Raw genomic sequence first — 15,774 nt, 5'->3', positions numbered from 1 at the left:
AGCCAGAACCGGTCCACCGGACCTCCTGAATGCCACAGAGATCCAGGCGGTACCGGTCCAGCTCCCGACAGAGGAGTGGCAGCCTCTCCTCCGCAGTGAGCGTTCGAACATTCCACGTGGCCATTCGCAATGGTTTTTCGTTGTTTCTGGAGAAGCCCCGAGGGTTAAAATTCAATCTCCTGGCTCCGCCAAATGGGGTTTGGCCAGGAGACGTCATAAAAGCCTGACCCCCCGGGGCCTCCGGCACAAGCTTATTAATTACAGGTTTGTGTTTAATTCGTAGTTTAGTGGTGGTTAATTGAAGGTGGAGGGGTTACCAGCCCCTCGCACCCGTCCAGAGCCCCCGTTTAGCCACTGTGGTGGTCACAGACGCCATGAGGGGAGAGGCCAATGGGCATTGGCCCTCCCCCCACAGCACTGCCCACGACAGTGTTGCCCGTCCGGCACCGCGAGGAGGTAGGAGGTTGTTTTGCCAGACACATACATACATACACTCACACACACTCACACACACTCACATACATACATACACACACATACATACACACACACATACACACACTCACACACACTCACATACATACATACACACACATACATACACACTCACACACACACTCACACACACACTCACACACGCTCACTCACACACACTCACACATATACATACATACACACACATACATACACACACACATACACACACTCACACACTCACATACATACATACACACACATACATACACTCACACACACTCACACACACACACTCACTCACACACACTCACATACATACATACACACACATACACACACACATACACACACACACTCACACACACTCACATACATACATACACACACAAATACATACACTCACACACACTCACATACATACATACACACACATACACACATACATACACTCACACACACTCACACACATACATACACACTCACACATACACACACATACATACACTCACACCCACTCACTCACAGCACCACGCCCGCCCGGCCGTCTTTGTATCCCCCACCCCCACGTGACTCTCTGCCCCCTGCACACAGCAGCTAGAGGAGCAGCCCTGCAAGTGCCGCCTCAGGCCGCTGGAGAGAGACGGTGGCCTGCTACTTGCCAATTGGTGCCTGCCTAGAACGTTGGACAAAGTCATGACCCTCCCCCACTAGCCCCTCCCCCACTAGCCCCTCCCCCACTAGCCCCTCCCCCACTAGCCCCTCCCCCACTAGCCCCTCCCCCACTATCCCCTCCTCCACTAGCCCCTCCCCCACTAGCCCCTCCCCCACTAGCCCCTCCCCCACTAGCCCCTCCTCCACTATCCCCTCCTCCACTAGCCCCTCCCCCACTAGCCCCTCCCCCACTAGCCCCTCCCCCACTAGCCCCTACCCCACTATCCCCTCCTCCACTAGCCCCTCCCCCACTAGCCCCTCCCCCACTAGCCCCTCTTCTCCCCCACTAGCCCCTCCCCTCCCCCACTAGCCCCTCCCCCACTAGCCCCTCCCCCACTAGCCCCTCCCCCACTAGCCCCTCCCCTCCCCCACTAGCCCCGCCCCCACTAGCCCCTCCCCTCAACCCCCGGAGCCACGCCCCTCATTCCTATCCACGCCCCTCCTCTTACGTTAGCCCCGCCTCTCTCTTTAGCCACGCCCATATCCCTTTAGCCACGCCCCTCTTACAGCTCCCCCCCCTTCCTCCTGGCCACGCCCCTCTCCCACTAGCCCCGCCCCCCTTCCCACGTAGCCCCGCCCCCTCCCGCTGTGGTTGCGGAATTCGGAAGCGGAAGTCGGCAGAGTCCAGGAACTCGTGACGTCACCGCGCTGCGAGTAAGGTGAGCAGAGTGAGTGGTGAGTGAGTGGTGGGTGAGTGGTGAGGGTGGTGAGTGAGTGGTGGGTGAGTGGTGGGGGTGGTGGGTGAGTGGGTGAGTGTGTGTGTGAGTGGTGAGGGTGGTGAGTGAGTGAGTGGTGAGGGTGGTGAGTGAGTGAGTGGTGAGGGTGGTGAGTGAGTGGTGAGTGAGTGAGTGAGTGGTGAGGGTGGTCAGTGGTGAGTGAGTGGTGGGTGAGTGGTGAGTGAGTGGTGAGTAAGTGGTGGTGAGTAAGTGGTGAGTGAGTGGTGGGTGAGTGGTGAGTGAGTGGTGAGTGAGTGGTGGGTGAGTGGTGGGTGGTGAGTGAGTGAGTAGTGAGGGTGGTGAGTGAGTGAGTGAGTGGTGAGGGTGGTGAGTGGTGAGTGAGTGGTGGATGGTGAGTGAGTGAGTGGTGAGGGTGGTGAGCGAGTGAGTGGCGAGTGAGTGGTGAGTGAGGGTGGTGAGTGAGTGGTGAGTTAGTGGTGAGGGTGGTGAGTGGTGGTGAGTGGGTGGTGAGTGAGTGTGAGAGTGAGTGAGTGTGTGAGTTGGTGAGTGTGAGTGAGTGTGTGAGTGCGTAAGTGAGTGAGTGCGTGAGTGAGTGCGTGAGTGAGTAAGTGTGTGAGAGTGTGAGTGGGTGGTGTGTGAGTGTGTCAGTGATTGAGTGTGTGAGAGTGTGAGTGTGTGAGTGGGTGAGTGTGAGTGCGTGAGTGAGTGAGTGTGAGTGTGTCAGTGAGTGAGTGTGTGAGAGTGTGAGTGTGTGAGTGGGTGAGTGTGAGTGTGTGAGTGAGTGTGTGAGTGCGTGAGTGTGAGTGCGTGAGTGAGTGTGAGTGAGTGTGTCAGTGAGTGAATGTGTGAGAGTGTGAGTGAGTGAGTGTGTGAGTTGGTGAGTTGGTGAGTGTGTGTGAGTGAGTGTGTCAGTGAGTGAATGTGTGAGAGTGTGAGTGTGTGAGTGAGTGAGTGTGTGAGTGTGTGTTTGAGTGTGTTTGTGCGTGTGTGAGTGAGTGTGTGAGTGAGTGTGTGAGTGAGTGTGTGAGTGAGTGTGTGAGTGAGTGTGTGAGTGAGTGTGTGTGAGTGTGTGTGTGAGTATGTGAGTGTGTGTGTGTGAGTGTGTGTATGTGAGTGTGTGTGTGTGAGTATGTGAGTGTGTGTGTGTGAGTGTGTGAGTGTGTGAGTGTGTGAGTGTGTGAGTGTGTGAGTGTGTGAGTGAGTGTGTGAGTGAGTGTGTGAGTATGTGAGTGTGTGTGTGTGAGTGTGTGTGTGTGAGTATGTGAGTGTGTGTGTGTGAGTGTGTGAGTGTGTGAGTGAGTGAGTGTGTGAGTATGTGAGTGTGTGTGTGAGTGAGTGTGTGTGTGTGAGTGTGTATGTATGTGAGTGTGCGTGTGTGAGTGTGTGAGTATGTGTGTGTGAGTGTGTGTGTGTGAGTGAGTGTGTGAGTGAGTGTATGAGTGTGTTTGTGAGTATGTGAGTGTGTGTGTGAGTGAGTGTGTGTGTGGGCGTGTATGTACGTGTGTGTGTGAGTGTGTTGGTACATGTGTGTGTGTGAGTGTGTGTGAGTGGCTGTATGGGTGTGTGAGTGTGTTGGTACGTGTGTGTGTGTGTGTGTCAGTGTGTGAGTGTGTATGTGTGTGTGGGAGTGAGTCTGTGTGTATGTGTGTGAGTGAGTGGGTGAGTATGTGTGTGAGTGTGTATGTATGTGAGTGTGTATGTATGTGTGTGAGTGAGTGTGTGTGTGAGTGTCTTGGTGTCTGTATGTATGTCAGTGTGTGTGTGTGTCAGCGTGTGTGTGTGAGTGTGTGTGTGAGTGTGTGTGTGAGTGTGTGTGAGTGTCTGTATGGGTGAGTGTGTGTGTGTGTATGTATGTCAGTGTGTGCGTGTTGTGATTGTGTGTGTATGTATGTATGTGAGTGTGTCAGTGTGTATGTGTGTGTGATTGTGTGAGTATGTGTGAGTGTCTGTATGTGTGTGTGTATGTGTGTGTAAGTGTGTGTGTGTTGTGATTGTGTGAGTATGTGTGAGTCTCTGTATGTGTGTGTGAGTGTGTCAGTGTGCGTGTTGTGATTGTGTAAGCGATGGGTGTGTGTATGTATGTCAGTGTGTGAGTGTGTATGTATGTCAGTGTGAGTGTGTGAGTGAGTGTGAGTGTATGTATGTCAGTGTGAGTGTGTGTGTGAGTGTGTGTGTGTGTATGTATGTCAGTGTGTGTGCGTGTTGTGATTGTGTAAGCGATGGGTGTGTTCGTGTACCCTGTGAGGTATGCCGCACTTCACGTCTGTGATTGTGTGTAGCAGGGAGCGTCTCTGTGTGTGTGTGTGTACCTGTGTGTGTCTGTGTGTGTGTGTGTACCTGTGTGTGTGTGTGTACCTGTGTGTGTGTGTGTGTACCTGTGTGTGTGTGTGTGCCTGTGTGTGTCTGTGTGTGTGTGTGTACCTGTGTGTGTGTGTGTACCTGTGTGTGTCTGTGTGTGTGTGTGTACCTGTGTGTGTGTGTGTGTACCTGTGTGTGTGTGTGTGCCTGTGTGTGTGTGTGTGTGCCTGTGTGTGTGTGTGTGCCTGTGTGTGTGTGTGTGTCTGTGTGTGTGTACCTGTGTGTGTGTGTGTGTGTACCTGTGTGTGTGTGTGCCTGTGTGTGTGTGTGTACCTGTGTGTGTGTACACTGTGTGTGTGTGTGTACCTGTGTGTGTGTACACTGTGTGTGTGTGTACACTGTGTGTGTGTGCACTGTGTGTGTGTGTACACTGTGTGTGTGTGTACCTGTGTGTGTGTGTACACTGTGTGTGTGTACCTGTGTGTGTGTGCCTGTGTGTGTGTGCCTGTGTGTGTGTGTACCTGTGTGTGTGTGTGCCTGTGTGTGTGTACCTGTGTGTGTGTGTACCTGTGTGTGTGCCTGTGTGTGTGTGCCTGTGTGTGTGTACCTGTGTGTGTGTACACTGTGTGTGTGTGTGTACCTGTGTGTGTGTGTACCTGTGTGTGTGTACACTGTGTGTGTGTGTACACTGTGTGTGTGTTTGTACACTGTGTGTGTGTACACTGTGTGTGTGTACCTGTGTGTGTGTGTGTACCTGTGTGTGTCTGTGTGTGTGTGTGTGTCTGTGTGTGTGTGTGTACCTGTGTGTGTGTACCTGTGTGTGTCTGTGTGTGTGTCTGTATGTGTGTACCTGTGTGTGTGTACCTGTGTGTGTGTGTGTACCTGTGTGTGTGTACAATGTGTGTGTGTACCTGTGTGTGTGTGTGCACCTGTGTGTGTGTACCTGTGTGTGTGTACCTGTGTGTGTGTACCTGTGTGTGTGTGTGTGTACCTGTGTGTGTGTGTGTACCTGTGTGTGTGTGTACCTGTGTGTGTGTGTGTACCTGTGTGTGTGTGCACTGTGTGTGTGTACCCTGTGTGTGTGTGTACCTGTGTGTGTGTACCTGTGTGTGTGTGTACCTGTGTGTGTGTACCTGTGTGTGTGTGTGTACCTGTGTGTGTGTGTACCTGTGTGTGTGTGTACCTGTGTGTGTGTGTGTGTACCTGTGTGTGTGTGTGTGTACCTGTGTGTGTGTACACTGTGTGTGTGTACCTGTGTGTGTGGTGATACTGTGACTGCTGCTGTAGCTTTGTGGATAAAATTGACGAATCATGAAGGAAAAATTAGTCACCAATCGCATTCACACTCACACACACCACCGGTGCCAGGCTAGGTGCACACACACAGGCAAATTTCACTCGTATAGACCTCACAGAGACTGCAGGGGCAAGTGCTGTTAGCGAGCACCTATTAAGGCGAGGGGGTGGGTGGCCAGCACTACGCCCGGCCGCCTTTGTCTCCCTAGTGGCGATGTTCACTACACCACCACCGCTACACCAGGTTACTAATTTGAGGCTGAGTCTGCCTAGGGGAGGCCCAGGACCGGTTCAGATAATCATCACTGGTGGTGTTGGCCGTGAGCGGGAATCGAACTCGGGTCGGCCAGGTTCGTAGCGCTAACCGCTGCACCACCACTCACCACACCGCCATTCGCCACTAAGTGGCGGTGACGTCACCACGACGCTTGTGCCAGGCCATGTGCACCTTGAGGCTACCACCTGAAGTGTCGAACGGCCGCTGGCAGGAGGTCACGGGGCAGACCCAGCAGGTGCCACGGGTCGACTGACCGAGATGACCGAGATGACTGGCTGATGCACCACCTGTGCCACCTACTGTGCCAATTTGCTGTGCTTTAGCCACCCGGTGCTCCGCTCGTTGTTGTGAGCGTCGCTCCTCCGCCCTCCGTTGTTGCTGGAGGGCGACTGCCTCCAACTGCGCAGTAGCGTCCTTCACGAGCCTCCTCCACAGAGGCCGATCTTGACACCGCTGGTACCAGTCATCGGCAAGTCCACTCAGCTCCACGTCCTCCTGTACCACGTCACTCCATCTCTTCTCTAGCCCGTGTCACTCACCCACCCACTCACTCACTCATTCACCCACCTACTCACCCACTCACTCACCCACTCACCCACCCACTCACCCATCACTCCATCTCTTCTCCAGCCCGTGCCACTCACCCACCCACTCACCCACCCACTCACTCACCCACTCACCCACCCACTCACCCATCACTCCATCTCTTCTCCAGCCCGTGCCACTCACCCACCCACTCACCCACTCACTCACCCACTCACTCACCCACTCACCCACCCACTCACCCACCACTCCATCTCTTCTCTAGCCCGTGTCGTGCCCGCTTAGCCCCAGTGGTATCTGTCGCTGTGCATTCGCGAGTCACGAGGCAGACGGAACTGGCTCCATCGCTCCCGCGATCTGCGCTGGATGTGCCGTATAGGACTAACCGCCGATTTCGCATCACTCGGTACAAGGTGGCATCTACGCTGGGTGCGACATTGTTCATCCGTAACAACAACAAAAATAATCCTTCCGATAACGTGGTGGTTGTGGTTGTGGTGGTGGTGGTTGTGATGGTTGTGGTGATCGTGGTTGTTGTGGTGGTTGTGGTGGTGGTGGTTGTGGTGGTGGTTGTGGTGGTTGTGGTGGTCGTGGTTGTTGTGGTGGTGGTGGTTGTGGTGGGTTTTTGTGGTGGTGGTTGTGATGGTTGTGGTGATCGTGGTTGTTGTGGTGGTTGTGGTTGTGGTGGTGGTGGTTGTGATGGTTGTGGTGATCGTGGTTGTTGTGGTGGTGGTGGTTGTGGTGGTGGTTGTTGTGGTGGTGGTGGTTGTGGTGGTGGTTGTGGTGGTTGTGGTGGTCGTGGTTGTTGTGGTGGTTGTGGTTGTTGTGGTTGTGGTGGTGGTTGTGGTGGTTGTGATGGTCGTGGTTGTTGTGGTGGTGGTGGTTGTGGTGGGTTTTTGTGGTGGTGGTTGTGGTTGTGGTGGGTTTTTGTGATGGTGGTGGTTGTGGTGGTCGTGGTTGTTGTGGTTGGTGTGGTGGTGGTTGTGATGGTGGTGGTTGTGGTGGTGGTGGTTGTGGTGGTTGTGGTGATTGCGTTCCTAAACACGATCACCAACCACAATGACGTGCTGCAGGCTCTACAATGTAGCGTGTTTGAAGTATAGTAGTGGACTATACACTACACTATACTACTATACACTACACTATACACTACACTATACACTACACTACTATACACTACACTATACACTACACTATACACTACACTACTATACATTATATACTATATACTACTATACACTACACTACTATACACTACACTACTATACACTACACTATACACTACACTATACATTACACTATATACTACTATACACTACACTACACACTACACTACACACTACACTACACACTACACTACACTATACACTACACTATACACTACACTACACACTACACTACACACTACACTACACACTACACTATACACTACACTATACACTACACTATACACTACACTACTACACACTACACTACTACACACTATACACTACACTACTACACACTACACTACACACTACATTATACACTACACTATACACTACACTGCACACTACACTACACACTACACTATACACTACACTACACACTACACTATACACTACACTGCACACTACACTACACACTACACTATACACTACACTATACACTACACTATACACTACACTGCACACTACACTATACACTACACTACACACTACACTATACACTACACTATACACTACACTGCACACTACACTACACACTACACTATACACTACATTATACACTACACTATACACTACACTGCACACTACACTACACACTACACTATACACTACACTACACACTACACTATACACTACACTGCACACTACACTACACACTACACTATACACTACACTATACACTACACTATACACTACACTGCACACTACACTATACACTACACTATACACTACACTGCACACTACACTATACACTACACTATACACTATACACTACACTATACACTACACTACACACTACACTATACACTACACTATACACTACACTACACACTACACTATACACTACACTATACACTACACTATACACTACACTGCACACTACACTACACACTACACTATACACTACACTATACACTACACTATACACTACACTACACACTACACTACACACTACACTATACACTACACTACACACTACACTACACACTACACTATACACTACACTATACACTACACTATACACTACACTACACACTACACTACACACTACACTATACACTACACTACACACTACACTACACACTACACTATACACTACACTATACACTACACTGCACACTACACTACACACTACACTATACACTACACTACACACTACACTATACACTACACTACACACTACACTACACACTATACACTAGCACGTGTGGCAGTCTCTACCATGTGGGGTGTTTGAAGCTCAGCAGCGGTGCGTGAGATGCGTAACGCCGTCCTGACGAAGGCTGCCCCGATAGTCCGTCGCCTTTGTGCCGTTTGCCTTTCGGCGGCCTCCTCCTCTAGATTTCTGGCGCCATTTGAGAGCCGGTCTCTCGATGAAAGCCGGCGTGTCTCTCTGGTGAGGACCAATCAGTTTGAAAGACAGTGCCATCGAACATTATCGGAGCGCGTGTCGTTGTTTTAGTTGGTTTGCACGCTCTCGCCACGAGTTTGCGTGTCGTTATTTTCTTGCAAAAAGGTTTCCGTTTGGGGTTTCGACGCCTTAACGCAACTCCTGATTTATTTGCCAGAAAGGGTGAAATCAGTTCTTGTATTCTTCTTGGTTCTTTCGGTAAAGTCATCACGTAGAAGGAAAATAATAAAATGATAAAAATAAAACATAATAAAATAATTCTCGCGACGTTTCGGCCACAACGCAAGCAGCCGTCTTCAGGTGGAGAACAGGTCTGTCAAGTAGACAGAGTCTGAATGTCTACTTGACAGACCTGTTCTCCACCTGAGGACGGCTGCTTGCGTTGTGGCCGAAACGTGAAAATTATTTTATTATGTTTCATTTTTATTATTTTATTATTTTCCTTCTACGTGATGACTTTACCGAAAGAACCAAGAAGATGAATCCCTGCAGTCACGAAAGCTTTAAATCAAAGTTCTTGTATTGTGACAAAGACTGAGAGGAGGTGTGCGGGTAGCATCTGGAATGATCCAGCAGCATCCCAATGCCCTGCGTGTGATGACGACGATGATGATGATGCTACGTATTAGGAACCGCTTATTCCTACCTGGCTTGAACGTAGTTCCGTAGACTCTTCATTGGTGGAGCCCCAACTCCTTAGAAACTGTCTTATATCCCCTCTCCGGACTGAAGAGCACCACTAACTCTTTTGTCTGAGGTCCTCAACAGATTTCCTTTGATCGTGCCGTGACTTTCTTCCACACACACGCCGCTACGGCGAAGACCAAACTCACAAGATTTCGGATCTTCGTGTAGGGTGTGGGGGCCTCCCTGAGGATCCACCTGACTATTTTAAACACGCAATTATAATTATTCTTCTTGGTTCTTTCGGTAAAGTCATCACGTAGAAGGGAAATAATAAAATAATAGTTTAACACGTAGGCTTTCGCGACCAATATTGTTCATAATCAACGTTTTTGGGTTTAGATCGCGTTATTTATAAATGTGTCGTAACCCTCCACCACCCGACACGGCCAATCAGTAAAAAAGTGTCACGTTGACAAAAGACAAATAGTTCACTGCTTTAGCCCCACACCGGTGTGTTGAAGCGTGAATCCACAACATTTACAATTTTTGAGTACGACGTTTCGCTGGTAATTGCATCCAGCATCATCGGGCAATTCGCCAGAATGGTGAGGCTCTGCTGTGTCTCCAAGTTTGCAGTCAATACCACATTGGGAAGTGGGTTAAAATTGAGTTACAAGATTTGAGGATACAACAACGACGACAGACAGAGTGAGTTAATAGAAAGCGTGTAACAAATATAGTTTCAAATTTACACCATTGGAACCTCATTTGCCAGTAGTAAAAATATGATAATAGTTTTTTTACCCTTTTATCTGGCAACAAAACTGACACCTTTTTTACGAAGAGTCATGTTTGCATAGACCGCAATACCTGCAGTCGTAATGCAAAAAAACACAACTCTGATAATGTATGTGCACTGTCCTTGAAGTTGATTGGTCCACACCCGAGACAGCTTTCCTTAGAGCCTAGTCTCACATGGTGGTGGACCAGATGACGCCAAAAGGCGCACAACTCAAAGACAATGCACCATCAGAGTATGAGAGCTCGGGGTAAGCATTTACAACTTTGGAACCTCATTTGCCAGTAAAAAATATGATAATTGTTTTTTTACCCTTTTATCTGGCAACAAAACTGACACCTTTTTTTACAAGGAGTCATGTTTGCATAGACCACAATACCTGCAGCCATAATGCAAACAAAAAACATAACTCTGATAATGTATGTGCACTGTCCTTGAAGTTGATTGGTCCACACCCGAGACAGCTTTCCTTAGAGCCTAGTCTCACATGGTGGTGGACCAGATGACGCCAAAAGTCGCAGTGCCACATTGGGAAGTGGGTTAAAATTGAGTTACAAGATTTGAGGATACAACAACAGACAGAGTGAGTTAATGAAAAGTGTGTAGTAAAAATACAAAGAGGCCTTGTTTCTCAGTGAGCCTGTATCTGGTCAGATTAAAATTAATATTCTTTGAGTCTTTCGGTAAAGCCACGTAGATTGATCGAATAATGAAAAACAATGAAGATAAAAATAATAACATTTTCACGACGTTTCGATCGCAACACAAGCAATCGTCATCAGGTGAGAAATACCGTTGATGAGTCTATGGGTGTCAGTGGGGTGAGTCTGTGGGTCTCTGTGGGGTGAGTCTGTGGGTCTTTGTGTGGTGAGTATGTGGGTCTCTGTATGGTGAGTCTGTGGGTTTCTGTGTGAGTAAGTCTGTGGGTCTCTGTGTGGTGAGTCTGAGGGTGTCTGTGGGGTGAGTCTGTGGGTCTCTGTGTGGTGAGTCTGTGGGTCTCTGTGTGGTGAGTCTGTGGGTCTCTGTGTGGTGAGTCTGTGGGTCTCTGTGTGGTGAGTCTGTGGGTCTCTGTGTGGTGAGTCTGTGGGTCTCTGTGTGGTGAGTCTGTGGGTCTCTGTGTAGTGAGTCTGTGGGTCTCTGTGTGGTGAGTCTGTGGGTCTCTGTGTGGTGAGTCTGTGTGGTGAGTCTGTGGGTCTCTGTGTGGTGAGTCTGTGGGTGTCAGTGGGGTAAGTCTGTGGGTCTCTGTGTGGTGAGCCTGTGGGTCTCTGTGTGGTGAGTCTGTGTGGTGAGTCTGTGGGTCTCTGTGTGGTGAGTCTGTGGGTGTCAGTGGGGTAAGTCTGTGGGTCTCTGTGTGGTGAGTCTGTGGGTCCTGTGTGGTGAGTCTGTGGGGTGAGTCTGTGGGTCTCTGTGTGGTGAGTCTGTGGGTGTCAGTGGGGTAAGTCTGTGGGTCTCTGTGTGGTGAGTCTGTGGGTCTCTGTGTGGTGAGTCTGTGGGTCTCTGTGTGGTGAGTCTGTAGGTCTCTGTGTGGTGAGTCTGTGGGTCTCTGTGTGGTGAGTCTGTGGGTCTCTGTGTGGTGAATCTGTGGGTGTCAGTGGGGTAAGTCTGTGGGTCTCTGTGTGGTGAGTCTGTGGGTCTCTGTGTGGTGAGTCTGTGGGTCTCTGTGTGGTGAGTCTGTGGGTCTCTGTGTGGTGAGTCTGTGGGTCTCTGTGGGGTGAGTCTGTGGGTCTCTGTGCGGTGAGTCTGTGGGTCTCTGTGTGGTGAGTCTGTGGGTCTCTGTGTGGTGAGTCTGTGGGTCTCTGTGTGGTGAGTCTGTGGGTCTCTGTGTGGTGAGTCTGTGGGTCTCTGTGTGGTGAGTCTGTGGGTCTCTGTGTGGTGAGTCTGTGGGTCTCTGTGTGGTGAGTCTGTGGGTCTCTGTGTGGTGAGTCTGTGGGTCTCTGTGTGGTGAGTCTGTGGGTCTCTGTGTGGTGAGTCTGTGGGTCTCTGTGTGGTGAGTCTGTGGGTCTCTGTGTGGTGAGTCTGTGGGTCTCTGTGTGGTGACTCTGTGAGTCTCTGTGTGGTGAGTCAATGAGTCTCTGTGTGTGGTGAGTCTATGGCTCTCTGTGTGGTGACTCTGTGATTCTCTGTGTGGTGAGTCAATGTGTCTCTGTGTGTGGTGAGTCTATGGCTCTCTGTGTGGTGAGTCTGTGGGTGTCTGTGGGGTGAGTCTGTGGGTCTCTGTGTGATGAGACTGTGGGTCTCTGTGTGGTGAGTCTGTGGGTCTCTGTGTGGTGAGTCTGTGGGTCTCTGTGTGGTGAGTCTGTGGGTCTCTGTGTGGTGAGTCTGTGGGTCTCTGTGGGGTGAGTCTGTGGGTCTCTGTGTGGTGAGTCTGTGGGTCTCTGTGTGGTGAGTCTGTGGGTCTCTGTGTGGTGAGTCTGTGGGTCTCTGTGTGGTGAGTCTGTGGGTCTCTGTGGGGTGAGTCTGTGGGTCTCTGTGTGGTGAGTCTGTGGGTCTCTGTGGGGTGCGTCTGTGGGTCTCTGTGCGGTGAGTCTGTGGGTCTCTGTGTGGTGAGTCTGTGGGTCTCTGTGTGGTGAGTCTGTGGGTCTCTGTGTGGTGAGTCTGTGGGTCTCTGTGGGGTGAGTCTGTGGGTCTCTGTGCGGTGAGTCTGTGGGTCTCTGTGTGGTGAGTCTGTGGGTCTCTGTGTGGTGAGTCTGTGGGTCTCTGTGTGGTGAGTTTGTGGGTCTCTGTGTGGTGAGTCTATGGGTCTCTGTGTGATGAGACTGTGGGTGTCTGTGTGGTGAGTCTGTGGGTCTCTGTGTGGTGAGTCTATGGGTCTCTGTGTGGTGAGTCTGTGGGTCTCTGTGTGGTGAGTCTGTGGGTCTCTGTGTGGTGAGTCTGTGGGTCTCTGTGTGGTGAGTCTGTGGGTCTCTGTGTGGTGAGTCTGTGGGTCTCTGTGTGGTGAGTCTGTGGGTCTCTGTGTGGTGAGTCTGTGGGTCTCTGTGTGGTGACTCTGTGAGTCTCTGTGTGGTGAGTCAATGAGTCTCTGTGTGTGGTGAGTCTATGGCTCTCTGTGTGGTGACTCTGTGATTCTCTGTGTGGTGAGTCAATGTGTCTCTGTGTGTGGTGAGTCTATGGCTCTCTGTGTGGTGAGTCTGTGGGTGTCTGTGGGGTGAGTCTGTGGGTCTCTGTGTGATGAGACTGTGGGTCTCTGTGTGGTGAGTCTGTGGGTCTCTGTGTGGTGAGTCTGTGGGTCTCTGTGTGGTGAGTCTGTGGGTCTCTGTGTGGTGAGTCTGTGGGTCTCTGTGTGGTGAGTCTGTGGGTCTCTGTGTGGTGAGTCTGTGGGTCTCTGTGTGGTGAGTCTGTGGGTCTCTGTGGGGTGAGTCTGTGGGTCTCTGTGTGGTGAGTCTGTGGGTCTCTGTGTGGTGAGTCTGTGGGTCTCTGTGTGGTGAGTCTGTGGGTCTCTGTGTGGTGAGTCTGTGGGTCTCTGTGGGGTGAGTCTGTGGGTCTCTGTGTGGTGAGTCTGTGGGTCTCTGTGGGGTGCGTCTGTGGGTCTCTGTGCGGTGAGTCTGTGGGTCTCTGTGTGGTGAGTCTGTGGGTCTCTGTGTGGTGAGTCTGTGGGTCTCTGTGTGGTGAGTCTGTGGGTCTCTGTGGGGTGAGTCTGTGGGTCTCTGTGCGGTGAGTCTGTGGGTCTCTGTGTGGTGAGTCTGTGGGTCTCTGTGTGGTGAGTCTGTGGGTCTCTGTGTGGTGAGTTTGTGGGTCTCTGTGTGGTGAGTCTATGGGTCTCTGTGTGATGAGACTGTGGGTGTCTGTGTGGTGAGTCTGTGGGTCTCTGTGTGGTGAGTCTGTGGGTCTCTGTGTGGTGAGTCTGTGGGTCTCTGTGTGGTGAGTCTGTGGGTCTCTGTGTGGTGAGTCTGTGGGTCTCTGTGTGGTGAGTCTGTGGGTCTCTGTGTGGTGAGTCTGTGGGTCTCTGTGTGGTGAGTCTGTGGGTCTCTGTGTGGTGAGTCTGTGGGTCTCTGTGTGGTGAGTCTGTGGGTCTCTGTGTGGTGAGTCTGTGGGTCTCTGTGTGGTGACTCTGTGAGTCTCTGTGTGGTGAGTCAATGAGTCTCTGTGTGTGGTGAGTCTATGGCTCTCTGTGTGGTGACTCTGTGATTCTCTGTGTGGTGAGTCAATGTGTCTCTGTGTGTGGTGAGTCTATGGCTCTCTGTGTGGTGAGTCTGTGGGTGTCTGTGGGGTGAGTCTGTGGGTCTCTGTGTGATGAGACTGTGGGTCTCTGTGTGGTGAGTCTGTGGGTCTCTGTGTGGTGAGTCTGTGGGTCTCTGTGTGGTGAGTCTGTGGGTCTCTGTGTGGTGAGTCTGTGGGTCTCTGTGTGGTGAGTCTGTGGGTCTCTGTGTGGTGAGTCTGTGGGTCTCTGTGTGGTGAGTCTGTGGGTCTCTGTGGGGTGAGTCTGTGGGTCTCTGTGTGGTGAGTCTGTGGGTCTCTGTGTGGTGAGTCTGTGGGTCTCTGTGTGGTGAGTCTGTGGGTCTCTGTGTGGTGAGTCTGTGGGTCTCTGTGGGGTGAGTCTGTGGGTCTCTGTGTGGTGAGTCTGTGGGTCTCTGTGGGGTGCGTCTGTGGGTCTCTGTGCGGTGAGTCTGTGGGTCTCTGTGTGGTGAGTCTGTGGGTCTCTGTGTGGTGAGTCTGTGGGTCTCTGTGTGGTGAGTCTGTGGGTCTCTGTGGGGTGAGTCTGTGGGTCTCTGTGCGGTGAGTCTGTGGGTCTCTGTGTGGTGAGTCTGTGGGTCTCTGTGTGGTGAGTCTGTGGGTCTCTGTGTGGTGAGTTTGTGGGTCTCTGTGTGGTGAGTCTATGGGTCTCTGTGTGATGAGACTGTGGGTGTCTGTGTGGTGAGTCTGTGGGTCTCTGTGTGGTGAGTCTATGGGTCTCTGTGTGGTGAGTCTGTGGGTCTCTGTGTGGTGAGTCTGTGGGTCTCTGTGTGGTGAGTCTGTGGGTCTCTGTGTGATGAGTCTATGGGTATATGTGTGGTGAATCTGTGAGTCTCTGTGTGGTGAGTCTGTGGGTGTCTGTGTGACGAGTCTGAGTCTTTGTGTGTGGTGAGTCTATGGCTCTCTGTGTGATGAGTCTATGGGTCTCTGTGTGGTGAGTCTATGTCTCTCCGTCCGATGAGTCTATGGCTCTCCGTGTGACGAGTCTATGGGTCTCTGTGCGATGAGTCTATGGCTCTCCGTGTGGTGAGTCTATGGCTCTCTGTGTGATGAGTCTATGGGTCTCTGTGTGATGAGTCTATGGCTCTCCGTGTGATGAGTCTATGGCTCTCTGTGTCATGAGTCTTTTTCTTTCCGTGTAATGAGTCTATGGCTCTCTGTGTGATGAGTCTATGGCTCTCTGTGTGGTGAGTCTGTGGCTCTCCGTGTGAGTCTACAAGGTCACACGCGAGGTGAGTGAGCTATAAGCCTGAACTCTGGAGTGTATATTGGGGTACAAT

General features: G+C 51.2%; 1 long non-coding RNA gene across 1 annotated transcript in view; it reads left to right on the top strand.

The window, feature by feature from the left end:
• The first annotated feature begins 1,789 nt into the window (after positions 1-1,789).
• The window catches only part of LOC144953049 (uncharacterized), a 37,406-nt gene continuing 23,421 nt past the window's right edge, over positions 1,790-15,774 (top strand). Inside the window, exon 1 of the long non-coding RNA XR_013640748.1 lies at positions 1,790-1,847. This is a non-coding gene — a long non-coding RNA (uncharacterized LOC144953049). The remainder of the gene's footprint in view (positions 1,848-15,774) is intronic.

This window comes from Lampetra fluviatilis, chromosome 71 (genome assembly GCF_964198595.1).
Source record: "Lampetra fluviatilis chromosome 71, kcLamFluv1.1, whole genome shotgun sequence".
Classification (NCBI taxonomy): Eukaryota; Metazoa; Chordata; class Hyperoartia; order Petromyzontiformes; family Petromyzontidae; genus Lampetra; species Lampetra fluviatilis.
The sequence above is the reverse complement of the archived record's forward strand: the minus strand, read 5'-3'. Positions and strand labels throughout refer to the sequence as shown.